The 19,460-nt window shown below is 35.6% G+C and overlaps 1 protein-coding gene across 4 annotated transcripts in view; it reads right to left on the reverse strand.

Annotated features, from left to right (window-relative positions):
* The window catches only part of fut8a (fucosyltransferase 8a (alpha (1,6) fucosyltransferase)), a 252,183-nt gene that overhangs the window by 147,543 nt on the left and 85,180 nt on the right, over positions 1-19,460 (reverse strand). The gene's annotated exons all lie outside the window — the stretch shown is intronic.

Below are 19,460 nucleotides of genomic sequence, written 5' to 3' on the forward strand. Positions count from 1 at the left end.
AGTTTCAACTTTTATAAAAGACAGTTGTAAATTAAAATGTATTTAATTATGTAAAGCATCACAAGAAACACCATAAGCGATGTCCCATTTGCACAGAGAAATAAGCTATTTATTATGTTCAGAATATTGTAAAATGTTGAGTCAGCCATGTTTATAGTTAAACCTATGCGTCATTGAGCATTTAGATGTGCTGTTTCAGTGTTAGCCTTCATACTTGACCTGTTAGCCTTCTTCCTTATTATCTGGTTGCAACCATTAAAAAATATGTATACACTGCCTAAGTATAATACTATGGTTTAAAGAGCACCTGAGAGAAGCGAGCCAACAAGATGGCTGTACTTGACTAATAAAGTTGCCACCTGAGCCATGTATAACATGATGGAGCCCTTGGTATTCTGCTTCTGAATATCAATCCAAATAAATCCCTTTTTCACTTAGGCTTCATCGAAAGCATTTCACCAAAACTGTAGTGTTAAACAAATGTGCAAAGTTTGAAATTAGTTTGCATTAAAAATGAAAAATTATTTCCCAATTCATCACGACAAGCTAAAATATATTTGTTAGTTGTTACCAAGTCTATAGATGTTGAAAGAAGTATTTCTTCTGATATCAATCTGTCAGACGGCAGCGTTAACTTAAATATAATACTAAAATTACATTTAATCCACGGGACATTTTCTTTCGTGAAATTTGCTGCTTGCAAGCAACCTTGCTTTAGTATTATTATGTTATCTTTGTAATATGTTACAGCATTGATGTTATGAATTCAATATTTTATATAAATTGTTCCAGGAATCATTGCTGTTTTGTGTAATCTTTTGTTTGACAAATAATGTGTTCCTAATAGTAAAGTAAAACATTTAGGCCTAAATGATTTAGTTACACATTCTAACAAATAATACTGAATGTATGTGTAATAAAGGGATGCATGTCCCTTTCAATAAATGTCCATAGCTGCTGCTGTTTAATCAACGCACTAAGGGCCTTCACAGAAAGACTAATTGAGATGAAGGAATCCTGAGATTATTAATCAATAACTGGGTTAATCTAAGATGGCCACCTTAGACAGGGAGGAATGAAGTGCAGCCTAAGAAAGTAGCATAAAATGCAGGGCCCCACTTAATCATTTAGTTTTTTCCAGCGTAGACAATTATCAAATAAATATCAGGTAAATCATGAGTTTTACAACTTTATATCTGGGGTTTATAGCATTGAAATTCTCTACTCCTGCATAGAATATTTTAGATTCTGAATATGCATTAAGCCTATGTGATTTAGGCATTTTCTGCTTGTATTTCTGCTTAAGATAAGTCTAGTACAGCTCTACAGGAGGCTACACAAGAATGTATAGATCCCTTACAAATGAGCAACTGAGTGTTTTCTTTTTCCATCCCACCACATAATTTTTCGCTAAACACATGAAAGAGTTTTCAATTATTCATAAGAAATAAAATCTATATGGAATCAAGGTTCCATATATCAAAACACTGAAGTCATGGATTTAGACTATACACTATTGTGACAGTCCACACTTTGGAGCGTGCTGTACCTGTTATAGCCATTCAGAATCAGTAGATGTGGACCACAACTGATATTAATAACAGTGCTGATTCAAAACTAGGCTATGTCACAGCTGTGTGGGACTGGAATTCCCCAAATGGTATCTCAAAACTGGTCAAGCTTTGGGTTGGAATGGCCTGAATTGGCCAGGGTTACCTCTCTCACACAAATATGCATTTAGGTCATGAGTCTGCAGTGTCAGTGTCAGTGTGTCAGTAAGCACATTTAGGCGACTGTAAAGATGGCGTTCAATGTAGCTGCACCTGCTGTGTGTAACTGTAGAGTTTCTTTAAAAAAAAAACACACACATTTGAACAACTATAATTACAAGACAAGTTGGTAATTAAACAGCTTGGCCCCGACAGACCAGATATTAACATTACTCAACAAACAAAGGACAAGGGGAAAACGTACAAGACATTTTCAAGTGCAAAGTATGAGAAAACACGGCTCTTGTGGCTGTTCTACACAGAATTCAGTATTGTTTTCCCTACATATTGTCTTTTAAAGTATGTAGGCCACCGCAGCGTTTTGTGAGCCGCTAGAAGAAATGGCTATATACTGTCTACTTTCAAAAGTGGGCATAATTAGCGATTCAGGGAGCCCCTGACCAGTATTAATGGCCATGAGCCGCTACTAGTCCCATATACACCAAAACACCAGTTCCTATGGGTTGAGTGTTTGCACTCTCTAAAAGAGAGTAAGGAGTAATTCTCACAGGCTCATGTACACAACGTGAGCTGTTATAATACTTTTCAAATGCACTGTTATATGCTATCAATTACTATGAATTCCTATGAATGTAGACTTGTTTAATTGTTACTACCGAATTGTGTGGTGCATTACTGTTGTATACCACAGTATACTCTGGATTTATTCTTGTTGGTTGTTTGGTTTTGATGTTATTGGGGCACCATAACCTAGAGTGGTATTATACAGTTTTTTGTTATAGATGGCACTTATTCTCTACTGCAGTAAAGTACAAGTAAAAGCTCCTGCAAAAGCAGCAAACGCATTTGCCTCGGAGCTAGGCAACACTGTGGTTTTATGTCCAGACATTACATGCCATTAGACACCAGAAAAATTCCAGAAATCAATTTAAAGTAACAGCACATGAAGAAAATTATAATTAACAGGCAGAAAATTACACGACCTGCCATCTGAACAAATGCCTTGGTAAGTCGAGTGATCTGGAAGACAGACTTCCTTTCCCTGATCTGCTGTAGTGAAGATGAATTAACATTATATGCATTAATGAACAACCAGAGATATCCCAGTGTTATAAAGCATATATTTTTATTTTATTTTACTATACAATATACTGTCCTGACCTACCAAAGTAATACCATGATTAATAGATAAAGTGGAGAAGCTTTCTACATTGCAGATAATTAAAACAATAGAACATTTTATTGTCCCAGACTGGAGGTAAATTTGCTAATGTATGTATTCCTGTTGTTACCAATTAAAACATGTTTTATAGAGCTGTAGGACTTAAAACAGTGTATTTATCTTCCAGGGAGTTTAAGAAGATGTCCCTTATGCATACAACTACTTTATTATCAACAGTGAAACGGGGATGAGAGGATACAAGTATAAATCAAGAGGATGTGATTTTAGGATTAAAAACCAGAGGCCCATCTTTCCACAAAGGATTGTAGGAGTCTGGAACAAGCTCACCCGTCACATTGATAAAGAATATTCTCTGGGATCCTTCAAGAAACCGCTGGACTAGATCCTCCAATTAATAAACCACACAGCAACCAAAAAAACTCTCATTTGTATCCAGTGTTAAGTTCTTGGGATGATACCGTACTGCCAACACATTTGTGACCTTTCTTTCATGAAATGAGAAGAATGCAATGGAATAAGTACAGTACATGAAAAGTACTACTCTACAAAAGTGTAATAAAAGCATTTTTATTGGAGTATATATAAATAGAGAGAGAGAGTATACAAGATAAAGTATATTTAATTCCATTTAAAGAAGGAAGAAAAAGCAAGGGCGGTAAACTGCGGACACCAAAGTGTGAAGAATTGTTCTTGTGTTGCCCTGTTGTACTGAGATCGCCAGCTCAGTGCCAGAACACATGCACATCAGTACTGTAGCACCACCAGAAAATGCCTCTAATGGAGTTCTATCCAAAACAACACTCTAAACATACATTACAGTAGGTCACATTTACTCTGTGGGTTACATTTCACAGATTGGTCTTCAAAAGAGTGTCGTTTTAATAATGCAATACTTTTGAAGCCTTATTACTTTCTGGACAATCCAGTAATGAGACTCTCACTTTTGACAAATTGGAATTGGGCATTAGAAAGTTAGTTGCTACTCAGCTTGTCTTGTTCTATATATTACCTAGTGAATAATCCACCATAAGGCATCTTCTAACAAACTACAGCCTACCAACTAGTACTGTGAGAGGACCTGTAACCTAAATAAGAAATCTTTAATAAAAATCCCGATATGTACTGAGCCTGGAACGAGGTCTCGATGGACACAGCCACCTCCAAAGGTCATGCTTCCATGCAACCAGTTTGTAGCCCACTCTTATTAAAAGTAATAGAATGGCTACAAAATGCTACACTAAATGTAATAAGGGGCAAAAGAGGTTCCATGTCCTTGTCTGACATCTGTATACTGCTGCTGAATAGCACAAAGGGGCCAACTAGGAGTAATGCTTGTTTTTAACTCATGTGGCCTTGCCTGTTTTCGGCAATATTCATCTATAAAAGTTAAGAACGTCAGTCTAACGACTACCATATAAGACACCTGCAAACATCTGGAAACTGAATACATCTGATAAGAAACTATTATAATATTCCCAAATTAATTAATGACTCAGGATTAAACAAAATACTTTAAATGCAGGGGGAGAGCTATTAAAGTAGGTTCACACTCAACAGCTGTCATGCACTACAGTGTAAAGCAATAGACTCATTGATATAAAATGCAAGAATGAAAAAAAGAGAGAAGCTTAGTGCTTTATGTGCAATTCCTGTCTTCAGGCTTTACAGGAAAGATTCTGAAATGAAATCAGCAAGGCAGCAACGTATGGAATGAAAGAGTTACAGTCTAATATATGTTTGTGTTGTTGTAGAAATCGAGGGGTAAATTAGAACAGGTCACCCATCAGTTCCAAAAGAAAAACTAAGAATTTGATAGTAGCAAAAGGAAAGATCCTCTGTCAAACAAAAAGGGGGGTTTGCCATGTACTAAAGTTATTGTTGGTGATTAACTAGTGGGTCAAAGATTTCACTTGGTTGTAGCATTAATCTTGTAATCTGAAAAGGTTTTAAACCTAGAAAACTATCCCAAACAGGGGTTCTTGTCCTGTAGCTATTTGTACTGATTTTAGTGCTTTATAACAAGCCATTGCACATCCTCCTTGTGCTTTGATGGAGGGAAATAAATTAAAAAAACACAATTAGTAAAGAATGTCATTAAAATTAATGTCCAGTATGACTGGGCTTACAAGGGGACATGGGAGAAATGATTGTGTTGAGGGCACAATGGTACTGCATTAAACTATGGCTGTGCCAAGTTGTGATAAATGCAGTCACTCTTCAGGGCCCCATCATTATGACAGAGATTATTTAAAGGCCATTACCCAAAACCCTATTGCCTGAAAACTACATTAACCAGCAATATCTCCTGAGAAGATCTATGGGCATATAACATTTTTAAATAGGGGACAGATGCAGAGGAGTCTTTTTCACGGATGAAGACCCAACTTTTTAGTCTCTGTTTTTCTAGTCATGATAATCGGTGTGTCATGGACATGCTATGTACAATTTATTATGTCATCTCCTGCATTTACTATTAGTAGCAATAGCATGCTCTGAGGGGCTGATGAGGCAGTTTGTCCCCCACCTTGGAATGCTGATGAGTCATCGACACCCAAGGGCTATTGTTGTTCGTCACACACATTTTTTTAGGCTCCACAGTCCCATTCCTGACGTTGTTTAGGTTGTATTGTGCTCAGGAAGAGGCCTCCTTGTAGGCTCCTGGCCTCAGGCTTGGCTTTCCTTAGCCTGTTGATGGTCTTCCTCGTGATGGCTTGGGTACCCAGTCTCCTATAGTCCCTTTGGGTGATTTTCATACCTTGAAAAATAACAATGGGTTTCGTATGAAACCCTGCTTATCTGAAGAAAATAACATTCAAAGGCTGCAAGGTTGCTTGTGAACCTGTGGGTTCTATCAAAAGAGATATCCGTGCACTGAGGAAGCTAAAGCAGGCAGCCCCTTCCTGATGCCTGATTGACAGCGCATGGTGGTCTATGGGCAGCTTTGCTATAAAAACGAATTTCACTGTAACTTATCCATAGTCCCTTTTGATATTTTTTCAGATATATAGCTTTGTTGTTTTTCTGTAATTTTACACTTTAAAAGGTCTTCTTGGTATGACTGGATTAATTATAGTGGAAGCCATACTCTCAAACAGCAAATTATGTCAATAGAACAGATCTTTGACTCATCTAACAAAACAGTGCAAATATCTTATCTTCTCAAAAATTCTCTTTTCAAGACTAAGCATTTGAAGAATGCTTAAAACAAAATAGAAGGGCATCCCAACAGATCAAAAATTAATTGACTCAAATGTCATCTTTATCTCATTTACTTCACTCTCCCTGGGGATAAAAACATTTTCTTCAAGTTCAGTGAAGAAATAATAGTAAGGGCATGTTTCTGGAGGGAAACAAATCAAAGAATCACACCTTCTATGAAATACAACAAAACAGCTGTGAATATCAATTCATACAGGGAACAATTTGAAGAACAGTGTGAGGCACCAGCATCACCCAAAAAAGCAATCTGGCAATCTAGTTATAGGTAAAGCAGAACTAATCAACACTGGATTCCAGGTCACTAACAAGGCTCAAATTTGCCAGCTGTGGGTCACCAGAGGTGAATCTACGAGCATATATTTATTTGTATTCAACACCGTTGACTAAGGGGAAGGTTAATATAAAGGTTTTGCCTTGAAGAAAAAGCACTGGCACTGGTTTAAAAACACATTAAGTGAGATGCTCACTGATGAGTTAAAAAAAAATGTACGAAGCTGCCAGTCTGCGTAGAAGAAAGTAGGGTAGGTTTCCCTTTCTTTGAGCAAATCAGAGCACTGCGTTATCCCACTGGTGACTGCAGCTGCTTGTTGCCATGGTGAGCTGCAATTCTGGTGAGTAAATGTCATCGCTAAGGCGCAACATATAAACACCTTACAAAGTGTACGAAAATAATAAAAATGAGGTTATGAAATTAAGCAAAAAACCTACTGCCAACTAGTGTGCCATATATACTAAAAACATTACATTTCTTTAATAGCAAATTAAAGCACAGACAAAAGTATTATTGAAATACCAAGCGTTAAACTAATGTATCAGTCTATGACACTTTTAAATACAGTTGGCATTTTAAATTAATTTGAAGAGGCATTTTCTTCACTTGGCAAAGGGGATATTCTGTAAATGGAAAAAATGGTTGCATTCACTGCTGATGGCAGTTAACCTGGCATCAACAGAAGAGTTACAGGCAAAATGTAATGACTTAAGTCACATTGTTGCTTTCTGGTGTCTGCCCCACAGGCTTGAATTGGCCGTGTCAATACATTTTCAGCCATGGTACAACTTTAATATTAAGTGTTTAGCAGGCATTGTCAAACTATTCTATTACTAAACTTTCATTAAGTTGGGTTGTTGTTCTTTCTTAGGTTTATTTCAAGGGGAGAGCAGCTATTCTCCTCCACTGACCACAGCTTCCCATTTGTCAGCAAGATTAATTAGGAGTGCCTCAGAGTTTGGCCAAAGAATGTATGCATTATTTTTAACTATATGGGGAACTAAAAGTAAAATGTATACCAGATTTACAATTTTAATTTTAAGTTTAATTCATACCATATAATCATATATATTCATTATCATATAAGCAACTTTTAAAACTTTAAAATGTAAAACATACCAAGTAATGTAAACCAGCATGAATGCTCTTTCAGGGTTTCAGGATATGTTGTGTCATAACTATCTGGATAGCAGAAACACAGCGAAAAACTACAAAGCACCAAATGTGTCAACTCAAGTCATATTATCAAGTTAACCAAGTGTTAGTACCTCATGGTTTTACTCATTGATAGTAATTATAATTTCCATAGACAACATTAAGTGTTTCTGTATTACTGTGGTAAAAACAGTGAAGACAGACTTATTTTTTCTCCTTTCCAACAACAGAGGAGATTAATGCACAGCGGAAATAGTCTCAACAAGTAAAAAATTCCACTTTCAAAATGGAAAAAATCATCAATCTGCTGCGATCACTTTGATGGCAGTTCATTCCAACATTTGCATGACTTGAATTATCCCACTCGTATACTCTGGTTTATAAGGATAGGCTAATGTACAGTATTGTATGTTACAGTGTGATTTTATTAATTTAATGTGTTTGCCAGGTAAATGTTACATTTCATATTCCTCTTCAATTTGCACAAAGTAATTTGTTTTGTCTTTTGTTGTATAACAGTTGTACTATTGCTTATTAATTTACATTGCACATTGAATGACATTTATATATACTACAATCAAAATTGTGCCCAACTCCAGCCAAGCATCAACTTCCTGTAAGTTTTTGTTGTCATTTGTTAAGGTCTTAATATGGGAACTGAAAGTCGGAACCGGGCATCTGCCTTTAATAATCCTAATTATTAAAGAATTTTGTACATGTAATACATTTAATTGCATCATTTTTTATATATAAAACAATGCATTATTAGGTGTAGCAAAGAAAAACAAATTGGCCCCAATTTTTTTTATTGGTTACCAAACTTTGAAGTCTAGAAGGATTTTAGCCAACTTAGAGCCCTGACCAAGAACAAAATGTACAATATTGACCCTTGAGATGTCGAGAGCTTGTTAGTCTACATATCACAGAAAATAAACAGGCTTACTTGTTTAGAACCAGAGATCGTAAAAAATAAAACAAATTGCATGCTATAATAATATATCCAAATATCCACATAAACCTCAGAACACTGAAACATATAGGGCCTAAGTATACACACACATATATATGTTTAAGCCTCTAATGTATGATTGGTTTCCACTTCAAATTTGCATTTCACTGATCCTTTTTTGCTTTAGTAAAGGGTGAGTCATTTCAAATCACTGTACCAAAACATACATTTTTCACGGATAAAACACCTTCTCCAGATCCATTTGAAATAGACAAGTCTGCAGCTATTGAAAACTACCACCGTTTTGATCGCATTTTGACAAGCACTGGAGTGTTGACAATTCGCCAGATCCCAAATGGAACTCCTTCCCATGGTCCTTTGAACGTGCCATTCTATTTCGGAAGGCTTTTGCTCTTTTTTCGGTTGGGTACCAAGACCTGTAAATTAATTAAAGTACAGATGCTGGGAATTTCAATAAGGGTGTGATATTACGCACATGTTATTTTGAAATGTGTATATTCTTTGAGTAGTCCTGGGTACAGGTGTCTGTTAAGATATAACAATATAAAACCTGTTATAACCTTGTAAGTTTATACAGAAATCTTTCCTCTATTCTTTCACATCAGATTGTGTGTACTTATGTTTAGTTGGGGGGGAACATTCAGAATCTTCATGTCAAAGCATTTCTCTCTAAGAAACATTTGCTCATTAATGAAGTTTAAAGTGAAGTAATCCTCTTAACTTACAGTGCCTGCCCTGTCCTCCCCCTGTTGATCTTCATAGTAGAAAGCTTCTTGTGAAATGTATTTGTCGCTTGAAGAAATTTTTCGAAGGGTCTGCTTATCTATTTGCAGTTTGTCATAGAATGCAGTACAGTTCAGTTAAAAATGTACCCAGACAAACAGAATAGCCTTAATGGTAGAAACAGTGAGACATGATTTCTTAGGTGACCACACTGTATTCATTACTGAAAAGAAGATTCAAACAGGGGCTGTGATGCTGGCAAGCACAGACAAAAAAGAAACTCAATGGCATTTGCTAGATCTGATTCTACTGATTTATTGTCCATCTCTTGAAAACTGTCCTGCCACCTTTTATATGTGGGTGATTTATAAGTGTTCCAGCCAGCCATGTGATGGGAGATTTTTTTTTTTTAATTTGCCCGTTGATCAAAAAGAATTCTTTGTCTATCAAACTTAGGGTGAGAATTCTTATTTGCCAAGTGGCAAGGCTTATTTGTATGTTATTTTCTGTGCACTCAAAGGCTGTCTTCAAGTAATTTAGAGATGTTGCGTAAAAATTCTGGATTGCATTGTACAATTCCTCTTCCTTAATTTCCTCACACTTAACCAAAGACTGCAACAGGATCTTAGTTTCAGAGGTGACCGATCTTTCCGAATCTGAATTCATCTCAGGATACGAATATGGATCGCAACTTCTTTAACAGATGAGTTTTTTTCTTCTATTTTTCTACCATTTTATGAAAGGTTTGCAAAGGCAGGCTACAGTTATGTGCAGGGGTCATTGGAGACTTTCTGAAACAGGGATTTGTCTTGAGAGAGAGAAACCTTCAGAAATCAACAAAGTTCTCTTGAGCACTGGTCCAAGAGTAAGGTATCATGTGCCAGCCAGTTATGCTCCAGCAATTTAAAATCCTGAAGGTTGACAATTCAACAGAAGTCTTTCAGTTCTTCGACGCGAATACTCTAAATGTGAAAGTATGTATAAACTCCAAGTCAGCTGCAGTTTGAAGGCAGTGTTGAACAATGTGAACACCACAACCAATGCCAAAAATCCCTTTCCCTAGTTTGACTTGAAGTTTTCACCATGAATTGTTCTTACCACCAAGATTTGTACTGGTATCATCTGCACAAAGGAAGCTTTCCACTAAGACAGGGTCTGTCAACCAACATATGTAGAAAATTACATTGCACATCAAAAGTTTCAGCTGGTAGAGATAAAAACTGTTTACCCCATTAGTTGGAAGAAAATAGCACACTAGAACAGGGAATAGCTTTTGGTCCTTTTTGTTTGATGCATCCAAGTTAAATGTAATAAACGAGCATTTCTCTAAATCACGCTGCAGTTCTTCTGTTGATAATGGAGCTAAAACATTGCAAAATATTGCCTTAGATTTTAAATCAATTGAGATGTACAATCACTAGATCTGAAACTATTTCCATGTTGCACAGATTGGTAGGCAAACAGGCCTTCACTTGTATGTATTTGATCAGTTCCTATGTTTTAAAACACTTCCTTTGTTCAATAGGGGTGTGTCCAGAACTTTTCAAGTGGGGTGGCCAGGATGGGACAAAGATTTCTTGTGGGGTGGCCAATGGTTTTGACTAGATCGGATAGTTCCCTTGTGTCAATGACATCTTCACACAGAGTTGTCACAATCTGGAACAAACTCCCGAACGATGTGGTTAAAGCTGAAAATTTGGGAACATTTAAAAATAGACTGGATAGGATCCTTGGATCACTTAGTTTTTAAATTTACACTAAACAAGCATGATAGGTTGAATGGCCTCCTCTCAGTTGTAAACTTTCTTATGTTACTTATGTTTCTTATCATGCACCTCATACTCCAATTAAGAGTTGTTTGTCTTTGAAGTTAGAAATTACAAATGACGTGGCAGTATTAGTTAATTAATTTTGAGTAGTTAAGGTAAGGGTGATGTCCCTGCACAAAATATAATACAAGTACTTATAACATAAACCATATAAGATCAATTAATCATTAACCATTACCATTACTAGCTCTACATAAAGCAACAATTTGTTCACAAGTGTTATATGAGAAAAATACATAAACGGTTGCGCTTAGCTACCTACATGTCTTTATTTGAAATACCTCAAAAATCACTGAATGCTGCTTTTAGCAACTTTCCTTTGAGTAGAATTCACTCATTCTCAGCAATTCCACCCCTGGCTGTGTATCAAAGTTATTTTTTCTAGGTTGATAGCTAGCTAGCTAACTAATGTACCTAGCTAGCTACCAAGCAAATATTTGATTTTATTATTACAAATTCAGCAATGTAAATGTCTTGGCATTTATATAATTTTCACATGCAAACAAATGTTTCAGTAGTTCTAGTTCACATTTAGACAAGTAATATAAATTTGAAATTCTCCAGAAAAGGGTTAATAAACTGCAATTATGTACAATACTATCAAGGGAATGAGAGCTGTTTTGTGAAAGAAACGCAACCTTGCTTTGAAAAGTGCACCTGCAACAATAGCCTGAGGAAACAAAAAGCTCATCAGAATTACATTGCTAAAAGGACCATGGGGAAGACCTGATTTTATTATAAAAGCTGTCATCCTGCATTGCAGTATAAATACATACAAACACCAAAGGAATTCGGGAAGTCTGTAAAATATATTTATGATGAACATTAAATAGGTTGTCAAAAAATGAACAGTATTATGGAAGAATGCTCAAAATCTCATCCACAGCAGTCATAAATAAAGCTGTTGTTCATTGGGGAAAGTATGGCATTTTGAAAGCTGGAAGACTTTGACTTCCAAAGTAATTCAAATATATATATATAAGTCATTTCATGGTTGGTCAGCTATACAGTAACAAAACAAAAAAGGGTATGGTTTTGTAGACTTGCAGTTTGCAAAGGAAATCTTAAGAAGGAAAATTAAAATCATAACATGGCATTCAGAATAGTTTTATTTAAAGCTACAATACTGAAACACTTGTTCTCTAAAAAATGTTTTACTCAATATATACTTTTAACAATGTTCTGTACGTTACAGAAAACCCCCAAATGAATGTTATAGATGATACCAAGGTGTTATGGTGTAAAGGATTGTTTTGCCAAAAAAACTAAAATGGTGCTCAAAATTACTGAGACACTGATTTTGTACTGTGATAAACACAAGCCAAGGAAAAGGAAAAAAAGAAATATATATTTTTCTTCTAGATGATATATGATATCATCAATATTTTGCTCTCTACAGTCAAGCTCCTTTAAATTTAAGCACTTTAAGTTTTAGACTAAATGTTTCCTTGGTGTTATTTATTATTCTTAATTCAGTTTGGCTATTACCTTTATAAGTATTTTTACAGTTTTGCCAAAAACATTTGATGGAAAAATCCCTCCTGGTCATACTGAGGTAAGCTTTAGACATTTTCATTAAAAAAATGTACTGTTTTACTGAAGTCAATTTGATACCAGTAAACTATGTTGTTATTGTGGGAGACAAAGAGTTTGTCTATGAAATATGATTACTTTGAAATACATGGCTTTAAAAATATATAAATAAATACTTGCATAATTTGATGCAGTGAAAGAACAAAACAAAGTTTAGTTTGAATATACATCTGAGTACCTTTAGAAGACAATTATATATTTCTACAATCAGAAATGTTTTACAATAACCAATAGATGTACAAAATAGTGAGTCACCAAAACATTACAAATTACCTGTCCATTTATGCTTTACACTACAGGCATTACATTATACATCATATATAATTATGTAACACAAGAATGGACTGTTTAGGTGTGGAGTGTAATGTCACATTTGCAGAAAGTGCACCATGTTTTTCCATAATTAAGGGGCCATTAATTTGCTTGATCATCTGATCTTTGTCCGCTAACTGGCATCTAATGCTTATTTGCTGGAGGAAAAAAGAATCAGACTGCAAAATGAATTCTACAAGCTAGGTAAAGCTTTCATTAAAGCATGGTCTGCAAAATCATGAAGATTGCAGTTTGAAGCAAGGCTCTATATTAAGATTCAGGAAGTGCTCCTGAAAATCATGCTGATAATACACAATTCTAAAAGGACAAGCTGCTTCTTTAGGAAGGCAAATACAAAAAGAACAGCAGAAATACTCCAGACTAAAATAGTAAACCTACACAGCTCAGTGGTCAGTGATGTAGAAAGCACAGGAGTTATTATAGTGCTCTCTTTAACCCATGAGAAAAGGTTGTTTAATATTCTCTTGTATAGACTATAACATCAAATGTTAGTTCAAATAAATATAACAGCAATGCCCATTGCATTGAACAGAAAAAAGACATCGTAGATTAGTCAACTACAATCAAATCTTTGTAGATGCACTATCACTTACCGGAACATATTCTGCAGGGCTTTTCCTTTACAACCTGATACATTTAATCCAAAAGCTCTTTTCCTGGAGGTGCCTCACAGTCACACTCACCATATAATAAAGGTTAAAAAAAGTTAATGGAGATTACATCATTGTTGGTAATGATTGATGGCTTTACAATTTTCTGTACAGCCTACACTACAATGTATGGTATAAACATGATTTGGGGAAGCATCAAATACATTATTGAATTTCCAATTTGACATATTTTCCATGCCAATGTATTAAAGCATTTAAAATTAAGATATTTGGGGACCAAACTTGAACCTCTGCCAGTGAAAGACTACACTAAAGTGATTTTAAGAAACTTTGAATGCATAATTTCTATCAGAATAAGAGTTTGGCAAAAATGTTAAAGTTTGTTTTTAGTATTTTATTGCTTCCTTAAAGTTAATGCAAATATGTGATAAATTAACTGTGACAAAGTGAACATTCAGATTTTTCAGATGATTGGGCTACACGGCCACGCAGGTACACTGGGAGATGAGTCAATTTATGAATAATTTATTTTGAATTTTTCAACACATCCCTTTGACATTGTGATATTTTATATAAAAGCTATAGATGTATTCTAATTGCAATATGGATGTGGTCACTATTAAATATATAGATAGATAGATATACATTTTCACAGGAGATTTGTAGTATTAAACTTGATAAACAGACACAAATAATCAGTAAATAAAATATCAGGATTGATAATAGGCTTAGTTTCAGAAATACAATACACACTAAATTGCAGTTGGCTTCTACATAACAAGATACCGGATGGAGCAATAAAATCTGTTAGCTTTCTATATAAAGTGCAAAAGATGCTCATTAAAGGTTTCATTGTTAATTGATTTGTTCTGTTTTGCTGGTAGCCTTGCCTTTACTTTAATGTTAATGATTTATGTTGTCCTTTAATCTCAGGATTTAGCAAATACATGAATACATACATAAATACACAACACATGCCTCTAAGTATGAATAGCGATATAGGACATTTCAGAAGGCAGCTACGAGTAATACTTGTAAGGCACCACAGCATTTTTCTTCTTGTGGCGTATACATATACACAAATACTGCTTGTAATTCGACAATGTGAGAATCTACCAATTTCAGGTTAAAGCTTGCTGGAATTAAGTGCTGAAAAATTAAGTTTATTCTTAGGACTCAAAACAGTAGGCCTGTCTTTACACAAAGGGTTGGGGGAGTAACAACCTACCCAACAATATTGTCTATGCAAATTCTGTAAATGTGATCCTTGGAGAAACCGTTGAGACCCTAAAATCTCAAATTTTCTCTCTTTTTTAAGCTTTCTTATGTACCACAAGTAAACAGACAACGGATGTATACCAAATGACAGCTGCTCACGATGTATTTAACAGGCTGTAGACCCACCCTTGGTATTCACGACTGCTGCAATCCTTTTGATAGATGGCCTGAGGACTACAGTGCTATATCTACCACAGCATAGTTTCTAGTGCAGGGAGAGACGTTGGCTTCTGCTGTCTGTTACAGATTATGGGATTGAGGTCAAGACTCTGAGCAGGTGATGAAATGTTTTCAACACTATTCTCCTTGAACCACTGTATTACACTTCCAGCTTTGTGGTATGCCATGATCACAATATACATTTCCATCAGCGCTGGCATTATACTGTTGTCTAAAAAAACAAAACAAACAACTACATACTGGCTGTGTTGGTGCTACTAAAAAGAAACATCCTCTATACAACACATTCTGATACACTGAGATTACCGGGAGACTCCTCCCATTACTTACGGTAAAATTACGTATTCAAATTGATTTTTTTTTTACAAAATGTGCATAAAGACTCATACTTTTGTACATGAGCATGTTATAGTAAAGTATCTCACCTAGTCATCTCCACTTCATAAGGGGCCTTCATTTGGAGAAGCGGGTTTGTTGCTTGTTTGGGGCTATGTGGATGTGACACTGAGATGTGTGCCTGAGACTGAAATCCGGGATCTTATGGTATACGCCAAAAATCTCAAAGATATGCATTACAGTAAGAAAACTAATATTTTTCTAATAGATGGTAGGTTTGACTTATTTGCAGCTATCTGTAAGAAAGTTTTTGAAAAGTGTTGGGGATGCTTACTGATTGCCTTATGTAAGATTGCCTCCCAAAAAAAAACACTTTTTAGTCTGTTTTGTTCTTTCCAAATAAGTTTCCATCCAAGTGTTTATATTCTCATTCAGCCACTCATTTGAAAGTGAAAATAACTTCTGTGTGCTGTTTATGTAGTCACCTGCACATAGTCTGTTTTGTTAAATATAAAGGGACAAAATGAATGAGAAGAAATTACATTGCTGAATTGCCATGAGTGTGCGGCTGACTAGATGAAGAACTCAATTAAGCACTCCAAAAAATGTGTGAAAGCTTTTGTAGGAAATGTGGGCCAGCTATCTCATTAAGGGCAGAATAAGGATGGACTCTTTATTTCACTCCCACAACTGTCACACTATGATTCATTTGAAATTTCCCCAGGAGTTTGTTCCACAGAAAAAGAAAAGCTTGTGCATTTGAAGTTTCTTTTAAACTAAAACAGTCCCTCAATTGATTGGTTTAGATGTACTTATGTGTTAGTAGAGGTGTATCAGTAAAGTATCAATGATTTGTTCTGTTCCATTTTATCATTTTAGAAACTTTTCAAACTTAAAAAACTGCAGACCCTATTAAATTAAAAACATGAAACGTTGCTAAAGAGTGTACTGTGCTCATGTTAAATAAATATATATTTACATTGTTTGATTGCTGCACACTTTTTTGCTTTGTTTTTGGCAGTTTCTTTTCAATTTTATATTCACATTTATAAATAATATTATAGAGTCATGTGTAGAAAGAAGGAGAGATGCAATAATTCATCAATGCATAAATTATTGATAATCTGTCCTTAAATGTCCAAAATTGGATTACTAACTACAATAAACATTAAAATGTTGAGTATGGTGAGTGCGTTACTTAAGTGGTTGTACTATAGATTAAGAATACTAACATGAATCTCTCGGCGGTCCCTGCATGTGACACAATGCTGTTATGTTGATATGTTTTAACAAGAATATGTAGACTACCTAACATAAAAAATGGATATGCAATGACCTGAATTGAATGTGTCCTTCTGTTGGATATACTGGAATAAGCTGAGTTTGTTCACTGGTGAGTCTGCATTTTTTCCTTTTAAAATTGAAAGGAAAGCCAACCTTTTCTCTTACGTGAAATATGTATAAACTAGTGCCAAATATATTATGTTTTAAAACCTGGTTCTTAATTATATAATGTAATTTATATAATTTACTATCATGTAATTTAACATATTCAAGTAACACTATGAACATAATTATAATTTGAGCTGCTGCAGGGAAGACAAATCCCGAGCTTTTGTAGGAAAGTAGTATTTTCTGCTGTCTGGTAAGTGTTGAAACGTCACATCCTGAAACACTAAAGAGCTCTCCTTTGGGGTTTTCACAGCAGCCATGATAGTGTTGAAGTTCATACTTTAAAGTTTTAAAAGCTTGTTAAATGATAGAATGCAATGGAAAAATCACAGATACTTTACTTTTACACTCCTACTAACACATTAGTACATGTAAACCAATCTCATTTCAGGGACTGTGACAGTTGCCCTTTAAAGTCTTAATTATTGAACCAATCAAATGAAATTTAAATTAATACTTTCCCAGGACTCCTCATTAAAAAAAAGGGGTTTGGAAGCTTCAGTCAGTCAGTGTTAAAACTGATCCATTACCAAGGTTATAAGAGATGTAACAAAGCCATTAAAAATGTTGTTAAACTAACAGTAGTCAAGTGTCTGTATTAAAAGCCTGATCATCACTCATTTGAAATGCAAATATTAATATCTCACTCTACTAACTATCCAGACATAGGAACCACCAATGTCCAACAGCAATGCAGTTAGATGTGTCCTGGCACAAAATCGTCAGATCTTTTCAGCGGAAAAAACTCTGGCCAACCTTGCATTAAGCAAATGATTCCACTGCTGGCCAGCTAAATCATCTGAGCCAGCACTGCATCACTTTGATTAGTCTAGCATTTTGCTTTCAGACAGCTACAATCACTCTGCATGCATTTTGTAACGGGAACTGACTTGCAGCCATGAAATGTTAACAACGGCTACTAAAAAGTCAAGCAATTATTTCAGGGGGTGAGGATAGCAGAATTTGATGATAAGCCCACCACAAACCATGAAGTATAGTGAAAAACAGCAATCAACAACCATAAAGTAACTATACAAGAAGTAGGGGAAGGGAATCTAAAAACACACACCTGGTAATGTTATGTTATATTGCAAGTATTTCTACCTTTTTAGCAACACACCTAAAATGGAATCCCTCATAACATTGCCACGGCACCCTTCCACTTTCACAAATACAAGGGAGAGGAGATAAAAAGCATTGCTCAGGACTTATATTGGCCCAAAAAGAAGGATATGCGGGATTAAGGAGTAACATACCTTGTAAAGAAAGTACAGTCAGTCAGGGTTCAGAAATAAGACTGCTGGACATCAAATTGTGTAAATGGTGGATTCCTTAGAGGGAGCTGCAAGGAAGACCTGTTTGCAGCTGGGAAAACAACAACCCTGGCAGATGTTGAAAAACTTGCCACCTATGGTTCTCAAAAAGGCAAAACAGCAGGAATTTACTGTTGTCTTCTGATATTAAAGGCAAGGAAGGGGGCATATAAAAGGTAGAGACCCATGATTTTTTTTTATTTTGATGCAGTGAGTATGTTTGTGTGTTTGTCTTCAAAATCCCTACATGAAAGATACAGCTGTATGCATGTGTGCTTCTCCACTTTTTTGAAACTGAAAAAATGTGTGCTTATTACATTATGGGAACAGACAGAGGTATTCCAGTACTAATGAATGTGGGATATCTGACGCAACCCCTGACTCTGCCACATTTCACAAAGAATCAGTTAAAAGGGGCAGGCACAAACGTGGGTGCTTTTGAATAGGTTTTGCTTCTTGTTTCATGTTTAATACAAACATGGAACAATGTATTAAACCTCTGAACTCTCATAAAAGTACTGATTAGTGAGTACCTTACCAATTGTCTTACTTTGTCAAATGTGGTTAATGTTTTTGTGCCACACATATCATCTATATTGATATATAAAATGACTGGTGAAGATGGGCAACTGTTAAAAGGCATTTAATGAATGGGTATAGTGGATGGATAGAGCCTTGTAGTTTGATCACCATTCACAACACATGAGACATAGCACCAGTCAAATGTTGTTTTAGGTACATATGAGGACCAAAGTCTAAATCTGCCCCTGGGTATGCAGTCGTTCCAGAACCAAACACGTGTTGATTGCATCACTTTTGTAAATGTTCACAGAGTGCCATCTATAGTAGTGGCAAACAGAAAACTGAAAACAGTCATGTCCGCCTATATCTCCCACTGCTGTATCACACTTGTTATAGGAACTATGCGTAGCTCATGGCCTCCAATTTGCTCTTCACACTTTTACAGCTCCAGACTATTACTCTTTGGCCAAGGTCAGATAGCTGAATCCTTTGAGACATGGCATCAAATTGGGCTGCATCAGCTCTGGCTCGATTCTTGCTAATCATTGTGGTGTGACAGGATACAACACAACAAATTATCTTTGTGAAGGAAGGTCCAGCACTGTGAGTCTGCTGCATAAGCAAAAACCTCCTTAGATTGCTTTATAATTCCTGGATTTATCATCAGAGCCTCTAAAAGCTCTTGATTACATTCAATAAACTGGAAATGAACACCCTGGCATGTGTACTATATATATATATATATATACACACACACACAGA

This window comes from Amia ocellicauda, chromosome 21 (assembly GCF_036373705.1).
Source record: "Amia ocellicauda isolate fAmiCal2 chromosome 21, fAmiCal2.hap1, whole genome shotgun sequence".
NCBI classification, from domain to species: domain Eukaryota; kingdom Metazoa; phylum Chordata; class Actinopteri; order Amiiformes; family Amiidae; genus Amia; species Amia ocellicauda.